Source organism: Mesoplodon bidens (genome assembly GCF_964165515.1).
Source record: "Mesoplodon bidens genome assembly, chromosome: 9".
Classification (NCBI taxonomy): Eukaryota; Metazoa; Chordata; class Mammalia; order Artiodactyla; family Ziphiidae; genus Mesoplodon; species Mesoplodon bidens.
The window spans coordinates 92,154,877-92,170,331 of record NC_138166.1 but is presented as its reverse complement, the minus strand read 5'-3'; positions in this window follow the sequence as shown (position 1 = coordinate 92,170,331).

The window sequence follows — 15,455 nt, the reverse complement described above, 5'->3', positions numbered from 1 at the left end:
AGTACTCAGCCAGTGGTAAACATCATTATGATAGAAGGGTCATCGTAAGTAGAAAGTATGGGAGAAAGGCAGTTTTAAGGAAAAATAATGCTATCTATGTATTCATTTATTTATATCCTGCCTTGGTCCAAAAAGGGTTTAAGGAAGCTTACATACATTAATTAAGCTAGGTAAAATAAAACAAGAAGAAATGAGGCAAAGAGAAAGTTAGGATAGGAAATATAAGATGGATCCATGAGTGAGTTTAGAGCACAAAAATGGCATGCATGTTTTCTAAGCTTTCTGGTAGCCAGCGCGAAGAGGATCACATGATCACATACATGATTCATGACCTCACAAGACAAAAACAACAGGGGAAGTACAACTGCTATTTATTAATTCATTATTGAAGTATAGTTGATGTTCAGTGTTTCAGGTGTACAGCAAAGTGATTCAGTTACACGCATATATATATATATATATATATATATATATATATATATATATATACTCTTTTTCAGATTCTTTTCCATTACAGGTTATTACAAGATATTGAATATAGTTCCTTGTGATATAGTAGGTCCTTGTTGTTTATCTATTTTATATACAGTCGTGTGTATCTGTTAAAAGCACAACTGCTCTTGATACCAAAACCAGATAAATGCTCTTGATACCATTTCCCCTTGGGTGCCCACAGAGATGACATTACTTAATAGGATGAACACTTTCTTTGATTTTTTTCTCCTACCTTTTTTTAAAAAATTAATTTATTAATTAATTAATTTTTGGCTGCATTGGGTCTTTGTTGCTGCATGCGGGCTTTCTCTATTTGTGGCGAGCAGGGGCTACACTTTGTTGCAGTGTGCGGGCTTCTCATTGCGGTGTCTTGTTGTGGAGCATGGGTTCTAGGCACACGGGCTTCAGTAGTTGTGGCATGGGGGCTCAGTAGTTGTGGCTTGTAGGGTCTAGAGCACCAGCTCAGTAGTTGTGGCGCATGGGCTTAGTTGCTCCGTGGCATGTGGGATCCTCCCAGACCAGGGATTGAACCCGTGTCCCCTGCATTGGCAGGCAGATTCTTTTTTTTTTTTTTTTGGCAGGCAGATTCTTAACCACTGCACCACCAGGGAAGTCCCTCTCCTGTCTTTTGATCTCTGTTTTCGACATTCTCCTCACAGTATACCCCTCAGTGAGCTTCACAGATTATGGCTGATTTATCCAAAGGGCAGTGGAGATAACAGCAGTGTGTGTGGTCCACGGAATTTTCAAGGGCCCCCAAAATGTTTGAGACCTGAAAAATGTTCTCAGGTTCAAAATATGAACAACAACAGCAACAAAACCTGTGCAATCCAAAAAATGTATTTCGGGACTTCCCTGGCAGTCCAGTGGTTAGGACTTGGCACTTCCACTGCAGGGGTCATGGGTTCGATCCCTGGGCGGGAACTAAGATGACATAAGCTGTGGCATAGCCAAAAAAAAAAAAAAAAAAAAGGAAAAAAAATTATTTCATAAGCAAAGTTATACAATTCAAATATTTAAACAGAAACAATTTAATGTAGGATGTTGGGTGTATTTTAATAGGTTTGATGTGAGCAGAGCATGTCCCTCCAAAATAGTGAGAGCCTGGGACATAGATTCGAAACAGCCCTGTGTGGGGTTGTTGTGATGGGGGTTTAAAGAGCATGCACCTGTCTAAACTGACAGCATCCTATCAAGTCATACAATGGAAAGTAATTCTGGGAAGCAGTGGATGTAAAGGGGACAGGCAATGATCTGTCCTCTCTCTCTCTCTCTCTTTTTTTTTTTTAAACACATTGTTAGTTGATTGGGGGTTGTTTTAGATTAGGTGTTTGCAAGTCAGTTTAAAAGACAAATATTCTCTTATTGACAGATGAAAGGATTTTATTATTCAAAAATAGGATGGACTTGACTGGTCTCTGATCACTCATTAATTCCCAAAGGAAGGGCCGCGTGGCAACTGTTTTACGGGTGTCACCATTATTAGCTGTCTTTCATTTTAACACATCTATAACAAGTAACTCCATGCAGGTGGTTACCTCACCTGGTAACTCTTTCATTTTACATCAGGTTTCCTTTGGAAAGTATACCAGGAAGTTGCATTGCTCAAAGCTAGACATTCTGCAGGAACTTTCTCAAGATTTTTTTTTTTTTTTAATGGTTGAGACAGGTGTTTGGTTACACATACTTTAAAGTCCAAGTTAAAATGTCTGTGACCAGGCTCCATGTTGAGGTTGGGGTGGCCTAGAGCATGGGGTTCCAGGGCCCTCACTGCCTCCAATTTTATCTGTTTTCCCTGATATAATTTCATGTGAAAAAGAGAAGGAGGGGGACAGAGGGTTTCCTGTGCTAAATGATTGAAAACCAGCATTCTGTGGCCTGGAATGGGCTTTGCCTTCCAGAAGGATTTTATGTTGAGGGGACTTCCTCTGTGATTCTTTTTATTTTTTTTATATTTATTTTATTAAAGTATAATTAATTTCTGTTCTACAGCAAAGAGATTCAGATATATATATATATATATATACACAATTTTTTCATATCCTTTTCCATTATGGTTTATCACAGAATATTGAATATAGTTCCCTGTGCTATACAGTAGGACCTTGTTTATCCATCCTGTATATAATAGTTTGCATCTGCTAATCCCATACTCCCAGTGAATCCCTCCCTAACCCCCCTTGTGATTCTGATCGCCTCCTCTAACCGCCTCTCCATCTCTGGGAAGAGACCACTGGCTTTGAACTTGGGGCTTTCATTTCCGGTTCATCCACTGTGAGAATCATGGCCCTGACCACGCCTGTGCCTGCTATTCCCTAATTTCTGAGCAGAGATGGGGTCTGCGGCTCTTCCTGCATGCAGCTTTGTCAGGATCTGTTTTCACAAAATAATGTCAGTCTCTAGTTGCTCATGCGACTGGAACATCTAGACCTTCCCCTGAGCAGCACTTAGTTTGTGGAGGAGATTAACCTCACCCACTGCCACTCAGTTATAGGTGTAGGATTTGGAGAGAATGAGGAGTACCCTTGTAAGAAAAATGGAGAACTACGTAGCGTCCAATTTGAGATCATACCATAGAGCTGATAGAAGGAACAAAGTGACCAAGGCCTGGAGCCCCCCATTTGGAACCATCTCTGAGCTGTTCCAGGGTGACTCATCTTGCCCTTAATCCACAGTTGCACTAGAGGGCGGTGATACGGTGGCCAGGACAGAGGTGGGTTTAATAAAAAAGAATGGAACTTCCGCTTGGCTAAGGCCATATTCCGCCTCTGCCCTGGATCTCATTATTTCACATCTTCTCAGAGTATATTTCTGAATTTTCAAACATATGGAGGTTTTCTAGTTATCTTTTTGTTATTGATTTCTAGCTTAATTGCATCGTGATCTGCAAACACACTTGAATGACTTTTATTTTGTGTATTCTTTAAGAACCATCATATGGTCAAATTTTGTAAATGGTTGATGGTGCTTGTAAAGACTATCGTAGTTGTGGGGCTCAGTATTCTACGTAGGTCTATTAGAGTACTAATTGTGTGGTTCATATCTTCTATATTTTTCCTGTTTTATTTTTGTTTAATTCTATTGACTACTGAGATAGATGATTGTGGATTTCTGTCTTTTCCTTGTAGTCTTGTCGATTTTTGCATGAAATATTCGAGGTTGTAATTAGGCTTCATACAAACACAGAATTATGACACCTTCCCAGTGAATTGAACCTCCTTTAAAAAATAATTTTGTAACATCCCTTTTCATCTCTAGTAATGCTTTTTGCCGTAAAGTTTACTTTGTCTGCTATTACTATAGCTATCCCACTTTTCTACAGCAAAGTGAAGTAGACTTCTCTGGCTATATAGCGGGTTCTCATTAGTTACCTGTTTTATACATATTAATGTGTATATGTCAATCCCAGTCTCCCAATTCATCCCACCCTCTGCTTTTGCTTAGTTTTGCATGCTATATCTTTTTCCATCATTTCTTTCAACTTTCCTAAATTTTTATTATGTTTTTAGATATGTACCTTATAAAAACATAGTATAGGATTTTTAAAAACCGTTTCTAACCATCTATGTCTTTAACTGGCCAATGGCTCTATTCCCATTGACTGTATTTACTGATTGGTTTAGGTTTTTTTTGTGTGTGTGTGGTACGCGGGCCTCACTGTTGTGGCCTCTCCCGTTGCGGAGCACAGGCTCCAGACGCGCAGGCTCAGTGGCCATGGCTCGTGGACCCAGCCGCTCCGTGGCATGTGGGATCTTACTGGACCGGGGCATGAACCCGTGTCCCCTGCATTGGCAGGCGGACTCTCAACCACTGCGCCACCAGGGAAGCCCTGGTTTAGGTTTTAATCTACCATCTTACCAAGCGCTGTCTGGTTTTCCCATCTGTCTTATGTTCTGTTTTTTCTTTTTCTTACTAAGTTTGGATTGAGTTTTTTATTATTCAGTTTTTTAGAGGTTACAGCATGCATTCTGGTCTTATCAGAGTCACTATTAGTTGATACTTTTACCTTTTTCATAGATAATGCAAAGACTTTGGAGCTTTACTTATCAACTCCTGATTTTTATCCCATTATGGTCATGTATTTTTTAACTCTATACATACATTTTAACTCTAAGTCATTGCTACTATTTTATAAAATAAATTAAATTTATCCCCATATTAGCCAGTTTATTGCTCTTGACTCGTTTCTGCATGTCTGTTCTTCTATCTGGGATCATTTCCCTTCTCCTTGAAGAACAGCTTTTAGTATTCCCTCAATGTAGTGGTTAATGCTCTCAGTGTTTGTTTATCTGGATATTTTTTTTTCTTGAAGATATCCTTGAAAGATATTTTCATTGCGTGTAGAATTCTAGGTTGACAGATATTTTCTTTCAGTGCTTTGAAGATATCATTCTATTTCTTTTGACTTTTATTGTTTTTGTTGAGAGCTGTCCATCTAGTTGGTGTGTCCTTGTAGGTAATTTGTCTCCTTTTTCTATGATTGTTTCTAGGCATTTTGCTCTGTCTTTGCTTTTCAGCAGTTTTATTCTGATATGCTCAGGTATTGATTTCCTTTTATTTGTCTTGCTTGAGGTTTGTAGGCAATTGAATATGGAGTTTGATGTCTTTCATCAGTTTTGAAAAGTTCTCAGTCATCAAATACTACTTCTCTCCCATTCTTTTCTCTCCTTCCAGGACTCCAATTACACATGTTAGGCTTTCCCATAGAATCTTCTAATTCTCTACCCTCTTTTCTATTCTCCATCCTATTGTTTTCATGTGCTTTATTCTAGATATTTTCTTCTGCCCTATCTTTTATTAAATCTCTTGTCATCTGTGTCTAATCCACTTTTATAACTACCCATTCGGTTCTTAATTTCAATTATTTTAGTTTTAGTTCTTAAATTTTCATTTTGTACTTTAAAAAATAGTTTTCTGTTATTCAGTCATGTTTTTCATCTTCATGAACAGAGTGAACATAATTTTTAAAAAATCTTTGTGTGACAACTTCAATATTTGCCCACCCCATTGGTCTGTTTCTATTGTCTATTATTTCTGTTGGTTTCCATGCATGTTGTTGTGTTTCCCTGTGTACCTGGTTATTTTTTATTGTGTGAAAAATTGTAATTACATACAATTGTTTGTAGAAATAACTTGTGACCTAGGATGACCTAGGATGAGACATGATTTTTTTTTTGGTTGCTTTAATCAGGTGCTTGGGGCAATAACAATGTGCCGTCATGTCAGTCCAGGCTCAGTAATTGAGATGATTTATAGCTAAGTTGTAGATTTTGTTAGGGTCAGCTTATTTTGGTCACTTTTCCTTCTATAGAGCAGCTCTTTGGAATATTTTTCCCCAAGGAAATAGTTAGAGATGAGCACACACATGCACAAAATATATATCCAAGGTTCTCTATCTCAACATTACAATATTTGTAAAAATAAAAGCTTAGAAGCAACTTATAATGGAATAAAATGTTAAACAATTTTTAAAATTAATATGTTTGGAATAACATTTATTATTTGGGAAAACACTTGCTATATAATACAAAGCAGAAAAAGCAGGATATAAAACTGTATATTCAGTATCACTGCAGTTTTGTAAGCACACACATATATAAAGAAAAAAGTTTGGAAAGCATCTTACCAAGATGTTAGCAGTGGTCATATCTAAAATTACACTTTGATGATTTTTATTTTCTTTTTTATACTTTTTTATGTCTTTCAAATCCTCTACAAGGAATGTGTATTACTCTTATAGTCAGGAAATAAAATCAAGTTAATACATTTTTTTAAAGAGTAGTTCACAGGAAAGCAATGTAGTCACAATGGAGCAGATAGACTACAGTTTGCAATGTTTGACTGCTTGGGGAAAATTTCAATGTCAGGAAATCTTCTCCATTAAAAAAAATCTTAATGAAGTTTCAAGTTGCATATGGTACAGAGAACTGCTTATTGACAGCCTCTGCTCTTGAGGTGCCCAAGGTGTATAACAGAAAGTGCAGACAAACCCAAGAATGTCAGGACAAGAAGAAGACTAGAAATAAGACATGGGAAAAACAACAACAACGACAACATGGAATCTCAATGTTGGCAAGGCACCTAGAGTCCGCCTGGCCCAATCCTTAACCCGTAAGAATTCTCTCCTACAAACAACGTAGTAGGTTAGAGTTTGGTATTGCTGCATTTGACTTCTCAAGGTTGTTACTTGGACTTTGCTAAAATGCCTTAAGTGTGACAGGTTTATTACTAACTTTTAAGGCAGCCATGTCCACTGAGGGATAGCTCCAGCTGTGGGAATGTTAGTGAGTTACTAGCATGAAGCAGGGAAGGGCATTTTAAGGTGAAGTTAATCAGCAATGGAGGGGAGATCCTGTTCAGCTCCGGGCCTCTGTGATTGGCAATTTCTGGCTCCCTTCAGTTCCCAGTCTGACCATTTGTGCAAAATGTTTCTGTTGGTACAACAGTGTTTGTGGTCAGATTCATCTTTTGTTTAATAAACAGAGATGTGTGTTCCCCCAAAGTAATTTTAAGCTAAGGTTTTTGGGAAATAAGCTGCATGTTTGCAATAAACACTTGGCCAATTTTTCTTCTCCAGTTTTGTCCACATGAAACTAAAGAGGACCAGGTAGCCAAGTGAGAGATTGTTGGTCCTCTCTTCCCAACATCTAACTTCTCTCCTCCCTGACCTTCCAGTCTCGTCTATGACTTTCCTTCACTCTCTCTCTCATTTTCTCATCTCTCCTGTCCAGGCTGCCCAGAGCCCCTTGGGATCAGCAAAACCAACCCTGAGTCAGGAGTCCTGGATTCCAGTTTTCATGTAGTCACTTCCCGTGAGACCCTGGGGGAGTCACATCATCTTGCCGATGATGTTACCCAAGAAAGATGGTGGGCGTCTCTCTGGGAGGGGGATATAGGGGGGGAAATCTAGGGAAATGCTGCCTTCAATCCTGTGTGGGATGACCTTTGTCTGGGGTCCTCCGGACTCCCCAGAGGGGATAAATTATCCCCAGAAGGGGTTTTGCTCCATATGGTGCCTACACAAAGGGAGGTTAACTCCCGTGAGAAACAAACTGGGAAGCTACAAGGATGAAGCGAAAACCCTGTGTCCGGAGCCCTGGGTTCTGCATCCAGCTTGGTCACTGATTAGCTGTGTGACCTTAGGCAAATTCCTTCACCTCCCTGGGCTTGTTTCCTTACCTCTGAAGTAAAGGGACTGGATTAGACCTCTAAGTTTTCTTCCAGTGGCACGATTCTATGACTCTGTGCTCAGTATTGTATATTAAATGGAGAAAGAAGAGAAATGAGCTAGTAAAGTCTTTTTTTTTTTAAGAAAGTAGAGGTAGAATCATGCTGAAAAGAAACTCCCTAATAGAGTTTAGAGTAAATATTATTACAGAAAAGGTGAATAACTGGGGAAATGCTCCCCAGTGAAAAACTTGGAGAGGTGATGGGTAAAGTTGGCCAGTGACAAACTTAGAGGTGTTCTGTTCTCTTCATGATGAAATTTTATTTCCCTAAATCTCACTCCCAGTCAGCCTGTGACTTGAAGTGAAGACAGGCATGAAAGGGATGTAAAGTAGTTCTGCTCTGGAGAGAAAGGAAACAGAGACAAGACCAAGGCATGTTGAGGTGGAGAAAAGGGAGCCGGAGGGTACCATGATGGAGGGTCTTTGCCTCGGGAACGAGACGGCCATGTGCTGAGGCAGGGAGGTGGGATGCGATGGAGGGTGGAAGAGAAAGTGGCTGTCCCTGGGAGGACTCTCTCTCTCCGGGCGTGATCTAGAGGATGGAAAGCTGTAGAACAACAGTGAGGGCCAAATGGACATTGGATGGCACCAACGCACCCTGAGACCCATCACTGGAGAAGGTCTGAGGCTAGGAGGGAGTGGGGATGTTCACGGCAGGGGACGGTCCTGGCTCCAGCAAACATAATATCATCCTCAGTGTGCTGACAGCACAGACTCGTGATCTCATGAATGTTACTGTCAACAAACTGCACCTAATCGTGTGTGTGTGTGTGTGTGTGTGTGTGTGTGTGTGTGAAGCTGGATGTCATTCTCTCTCTTTTGAGCAACCTCAAATCATTCTCTTTCTGTCTCCAGCACTTTCTCTGTTAGAGCCTGTTGTGAAGGCTGGTGGATGGTGAGCTCAGTGCCTGGCCTGTGGTGGACAAATGCTAGGTAAGTGGATGGGAAAATCAGTTCTTTGAATGAAGGTGATCTGGCTGGGATTCCGTTTAGAAAAATTAGACACTGTTTTAGAAAAATCAGGTTGTTAGTGTTGCAGCTTACCTTTTTTGGAATTGCTGACGTAAATTTCTTGCAAGGATTTTGGCTTGCTTTCCACTTACCCCTTTTCATTTTTTAAATTATGTGACGATCACCTGTAAATTGATCTTGTACAGCTGAACATGTGGTTGTTCCCAGTATCGTCCTAATCCTGGGTACAGGGCTATGAGAACAAAGGAGGCCCTTTGTTGAAAGGAATGTCCACTTTGAAGTGGTGTAAATCGAGGGCTTCCCTCTTCAGCAACTCAAGAGCCATTTTATAGACAGTCCTCAGGGCACGAAAGTGTCTTGCCAGAAACCTGCACGGACAAGTGTATAGTGGCCGCAGCTGGCATTGTGCCCCAGACTTGTCTAGAGAATGGGGACTGTGGTATTAAACACTCGGTATCAAAAACAATGTTCATTTGGATAATATAGGGGATTGATTCTGCTCTAAGAATGTAGTTTCTCTCAAGACCTAATGCCAAATTTAAGTGTTACTGGGGATTCTGAGAGTATATTAAAAATATATAGTATTTAATGATTAATAGGAGAATTACTTGCATTTTTAAAAAAGTCAGTGACACAAATAGTTAAAGAAATGCGAGTGTTCTATGTGGCTTTGGTAAATCTTTTAGCCTCACAGGCCTCCACTCCAGTGAGTGGATTGGAGTAAATCTCAGTTCTTTTCTACCAGTCACTGCAAAACCCTTTTAGGGCCGGAGCTGGGCTTGGTTCTTCTCTCACTCTCTCTCTCCTTCCTTCACTGTGGAGATTTACAGTATGGCTAGAGAATTCAGAAAGTTTACTTTGGTTTTAGACTAACTGGGCTGTGGTTGCTAACACCTTCTCTTTCAACCTCCCATGAGTCAGCAGTGCTATGAAAAGTTGCCTATAAAATATTGAGCTCAGTCAGGAAACTTCCAGAGAAATTTAAGTGATATCCTTGTATGGTTCAAAGTGATTGTCTCAAATGTGCTTAGTGGGTGAGAAAAAGTAGAAGTTGCTATTTTCTAGAGTGCAACTAGAGCTCACAGAGTTCTCTTGGATAGTCAACTGTCTCTGCCCTTAAAAAAATAAATGAAACCTCCCATGATGCTTTATTTTCTCATCAGCTACTGCCGTGGTCCCTCTTTCCCTTTCCTTAGCCTGATATTTTGAAAGAATTGTTGTTATCTATCTTCTGTTCACCAGCCGCTGACTTCCCAAGGCCACAGTCTACTTTGAATTCTGCACCTTTCATTCCACTGAAGTAAGTCCATTGGGGTCATCAGTAACCTCCAGATGCTTCTCAGCCCTCCTCTGGCATGACCAATCCATGGTTCTTGAGACCCTTTCTTCTTTAGAATTCTCCTTCTTCGGATTATCCTTCTCCCTCTCTGTTTCTTGTCCATCTACTCTGTCCTGTCTTGAAACCTTGAGTTCTCCCATGCTCAGGCCTGACTTTATTGCTTCCTCCTTCTTATGGGCTGAGTTGTGTACACCCCCAAATTCATATGTTGCAGTCCTAACTCCAGTCCCTCAGAATGTGACCTTATTTGGAAATAGGGTCTTTGCAGAGGTAATTTGTTAAGATGAGGTCACACTCATACTCAAGTAGGCTGGGCCCCTACTCTAGTATGTGTGGTGTCCATGTAAAAAAGGGAGATTTGGACACAGACACATGCATGTGAAAATGAAGACAGAGATCAGATGATGCTTCTACAAGCCAAGGAACCCTAAAGATTGCCAGCAAATCACCCGAAGCTAGGGGAGAGGCATGGACCAGATTATCTCTCACAGCCATTAGAAGGGCTGATTTAACCTTGCTGACATCTTGGACTCTAGCTTCCAGAACTCCTAAATGATAAATTCTGTTGTTTAAACTATGGAATTTGTGGTACTTTGTTCGGGCAGCCCTAGCAAGCTAATATACCCCTCTGTTCTCTCCCCAGGCCAGTTCCAATGTTTTGGTCTAGGTGGCCCTTTATACCCTTAAAAATTATTGAGAACCCCAAAGAGCTATGGCTTATGTGGATTCTATCCACTGATATTTACCACACTAGAAATTAAAACTGAGAAATTCTAAGAATACTTAGATATTAGCTCATCTAAAATAATATGAAACCTGTTGTATGTTGATATAATATATAGGTTAATGAAAATAACTCTATTTTCCAAAACAAACAACAATTTAGTGAGAAGAGTGACAATTGTTTTATTTTGCAGATCTCTTTAATGTCTGACAATAGGAGACAGCTTTTGTCTTTTGTATCTATTTTTGCGTTCAATCTGTTGCTATTTGTTATTTTTGTTTGAGTATATAAAGAAAGTCTGGCCTCACATAGATATGTAGTTTCAAAAGGGGGAAAATATTTTACCAGCTTTTTCAGATAGTTGTGGATATTTTTCTTTAATACTACACCAAAACTTAACAAGTAGTAATTTTTATTTTTATTTTCTTTTTAAAAAATATTTATTGGGCTTCCCTGGTGGCGCAGTGGTTGAGAGTCCGCCTGCCGATGCAGGGGACATGGGTTCGTGCCCCGGTCCGGGAAGATCCCACATGCTGCGGAGCAGCTGGACCCGTGAGCCATGGCCGCTGAGCCTGCGCATCCGGAGCCTGTGCTCCGCAACGGGAGAGGCCACAACAGTGAGAGGCCCGCGTACCACAAAAAACAAAAAAACAAAACAAAACAAAAAATTTATTTATTGAGCTTCCCTGATGGCACAGTGGTTAAGAATCCGCCTGCCAATTCAGGGGACACAGGTTCAAGCCCTGGGCCGGGAAGATCCCACATGCTGTGGAGCAACTAAGCCCATGCGCCACAACTACTAAGCCTGTGCTCACGAGCACAACTAAGCCTGTGCTCACGAGCCACAACTACTGAGCCCACATGCCACAACTACTGAAGCCCGAGCACCTAGAGCCCATGCTCCTCAACAAGAGAAGCCACCGCAATGAGAAGCCTGTGCATTGCAATGAAGAGTATCCCCCACTCACCACAACTAGAGAAAGCCCGCATGCAACAACGAAGACCCAATGCAGCCAAAAATAAATAAATAAATAAATAGATTTTTTAAAAATTTATTTATCTATTTATTTATTTGGTTGTGCCGGGTCTTAGTTGTGGCTTGCTGGCCCTTTAGTTGCAGCACATGGGCTCCTTAGTTGCAGCAGGCAGGCTCCTTTAGTTGCAGCTCAAGGGCTCCTTAGTTGTGGCTTGTGGGCTCCTTAGTTGTGGCATGCGGGTTCCTTAGTTGTGGCATGCGACTCTTAGTTGTGGCATGCATGTGCATCTAGTTCCCTGGCCAGGGATTGAACCCAGGCCCCCTGCGTTGGGAGCACGGAGTCTTAACCACTACACCACCAAGGAAGTCCCTTAAATCAGCTTTAATACTGAATATTTTCCCAGGTCGTTAGAACCTGAAATTCATTTGGGTTAGTTTCTATTATATTTCTGAGAGTTTCTATAAGCACTTACTTGTTTAAGTCAATTAAATAGAGCTTTTTTTTTTTTTTTTTTTGCGTTACGCGGGCTTCTCACTGTTTTGGCCTCTCCCGTTGCGGAGCACAGGCTCCGGACGCGCAGGCTCAGCAGCCATGGCTCACGGGCCCAGCCGCTCCACGGCATGTGGGATCTTCCCGGACCGGGGCATGAACCCGTGTCCCCTGCATCGGCAGGCGGACACTCAACCACTGCGCCACCAGGGAAACCCAAAATAGAGTTTTTACAAATTAATTTTGGCCATACCATCTGGATATAGACTGACACAACCAGAGATCTCATAGTTTTCATTTTAAAGCTTTAGTCATTGGTGGACTTCCCTGGTGGCGCAGTGGTTAAGGATCCACCTGCCAATGCAGGGGACATGGGTTTGATCCCTGGTCCAGGAAGATCCCACATGCTGTGGAGCAACTAAGCCCATGTGCCACAATTACGGAGCCTGTGCTCTAGAGCCCGCGAGCCACAACTACTGAGCCCGTGTGCCACAACTACTGAAGCCTGTGCACCTAGAGCTGGTGCTCCGCAACAAGAGAAGCCACTGCAGTGAGAAGCCCGCGCACTGCAACGAAGAGTAGCACCTGTTCGCTGCAACTAGAGAAAGCCCACGTGCAGCAACTAAGACCCAGTGCAGCCAAAACAAAAACAAAAACAAAAAAACTTTAGTCATTGGGGACTTCCCTGGTGGCGCAGTGATTTAGAACCCTCCTGCCAATGCAGGGGGACATGGGTTCGAGCCCTGCTCCGGGAAGATCCCTCATGCTGCAGAGCAATAAAGCCCCTGCGCTACAACTACTGAGCCTGTGCTCTAGAGCCCACAAACCACAACTACTGAGCCCACGAGCCACAACTACCGAAGCCCACGTGCCTAGAGCCCGTGCTCCATAACAAGAGAAGCCACCGCAATGAGAAGCCCGTGCATCGCAATGAGGAGTACCTAGCTTGCTGCAACTAGAGAAATCCTGCGCACAGCAACAAAGACCCAATGCAGCCAAAAATAAATAAATAATTTAAAAAAAATAAATAAAACTTTAGTCATGAATTGGTGCACTACAAAACTCACTAGTTTATAAATAACAGTTGGAATAAATTAGATAATTAGATTACTTGCTCAGTTGGCTAAAGTCTTTTATAGTTTATGGAGAAGACTTAAGATCTGTCTTTGCCTTTGACAAGCAACTTTAAGGGGCCTCTTTCAGCAAGAGGGTCCTTTTAGAAGTTTGTGTTTGAAACGGTCTCTCTCCCTGTTTTTCTCTTTTTAGTTTTGGGTTCTACTGATTGAGCTAAGGCTGCAGTCTCAGGTGATGTGGCTGTGTTTACATTTCATTGAAATGATAAGATTTATAACTTTATAGGACAGAGAAAGAAAATGTATCTATTATTATAAGTCTTAGGATGATGATTATTTTAAAAAAATTTAAAGTACAGGACATTTTTTTTTCTGATATCCTGATCTTTTATAATATCTATAATCATTTTGAGAGGAATAGGTGAGGCCTTGGGGCTGGTGAAGTGTAGGTGGGTAGTAGTAGTTTGTAGTAGTTGTAGAGATTTGCAAAACAAAAACAGTTGCTTCTATTAGCCCTTGAATATTGGCTTACAGCTGATTTATTTCCTGATTACTTGTAGGAGGGCCTGGGGAATTGCTGAGGTGCCAGGGCAGGTCTTTTCTCTTGTCCAGAGGGCTTAGTTTTAAAAGTGCCTGCCAGGAGGGGGGTTAGAGGGGAGGAAAGGAGGAGGAAGGGGATCCAGTGGAGAAGGAGAAGGGAGGGGGGTCTTGCAGATGAAAGAAAAGGAGTTTGGGAAAAGGTGCATAAAAGGATAGAGAAGATGCAGACTTTGGGAGGGGGTAGGAGGGGGGCAAGAGAGTTCATTCAACTGATTTTTCAAGTTTAGAGACAGTCTGAGTCAACTTTTCATTTACAGCTTGGAGGGAAGCAGTTTTCTTGATATTACATTTAGAGGCCTCCAGACACTAATTAAACTATGCTTCCTATTATTTGTCTGTTTCTGAAACATTTTTAGTCACGCATGAAGATAGACTAATTTGGGAATTTTGAAAGTTTGCCATTTTGGCCAATGCAATGTAAATCATCCCAGCTTAAATGGACCCATTTTGATAAGTAGTTACAGGATGAGGGTCCATAGATGTTAAACATAAGGCCAGCAGGGATTTCTGGGGGTGGGTGTGTCATCTTTCTTTGAATTTCTCTCTGTAAGAGCGTTCCATTATTCCGAATACTCGTGGAAACATGAAACTCACATCTCAAGACAGAAAAATAAGCAAACAAGAAAACCCCACTCTCAGAAAGGGAGGGGGACTAGTGTCGACACCAGTAAAACCCCCAAATAAAGGCCTGAGGCTCAACCGGAAGGACCCCGGCCAGGAGACCTGATGCAGCTGATGAGACGGCTGGACCCAATGGGTCTGTGTAGGTCCTTACACCAAATCTGAGGGAGTGCCGATTGCCACTGAATCCTGCCGGCTACACCAAGTATGTTCATTTTAGAAACAGAAAATTTTAGAAACAGAGACCTGATTGAAATAAAAAGGTGTTGATTTGGGGTTTGTTAGGACTGCAGCTTGGGAGACACAAATTCAAGAAGCACGTGAATTGTGTTCTGCTGGACTACAAAATGGGGGAGACTTAGGCAAAAATGGCAAGGTTACAGTGGTTTATCAAGAATTACAATCGGAGCTGGCAAGAAGTAAGGGTGCTTGTTGACTAAAGATTGGTTGGAGTCCAAAATGGTTGCATAGTTACAAGGGGAGACCTTGAGACCATAAGGGTGTAGCTGGCAGGTGTTGTTTGGAATATAGCTGGTAGTGTCCTTGGATCTGGTATAGTTCAAAGAAAGTTCAGGTTCTCAGTGGTACAGAGACATGTCTGAGACCAGATCCTCAATAGCCACCTGGCTCCATTTTTGTCTGCCTGAACTGTGATCACTCCATTATAATTTCAATTTGTCATCAGTACTATACATACACTTTCATAAAATACTTTTTCATCAACAGTGTACCAAGAAGGGATTTCCTTGTCAGTAGAATGCTTTTGGTGCTATTTTCATAGCTGCACTGTATTCTATCACACAGCTGTGTCATAATTTATTTAACCAGTTCTGTAATGTTGAACATTTATATTGTTTCTAACTTCTTAAGATCTTTTCCCCAAAGTTTTGCAATTTGTTTTTATAAAATTATGTATGCCTATCACAAAAAGATTAA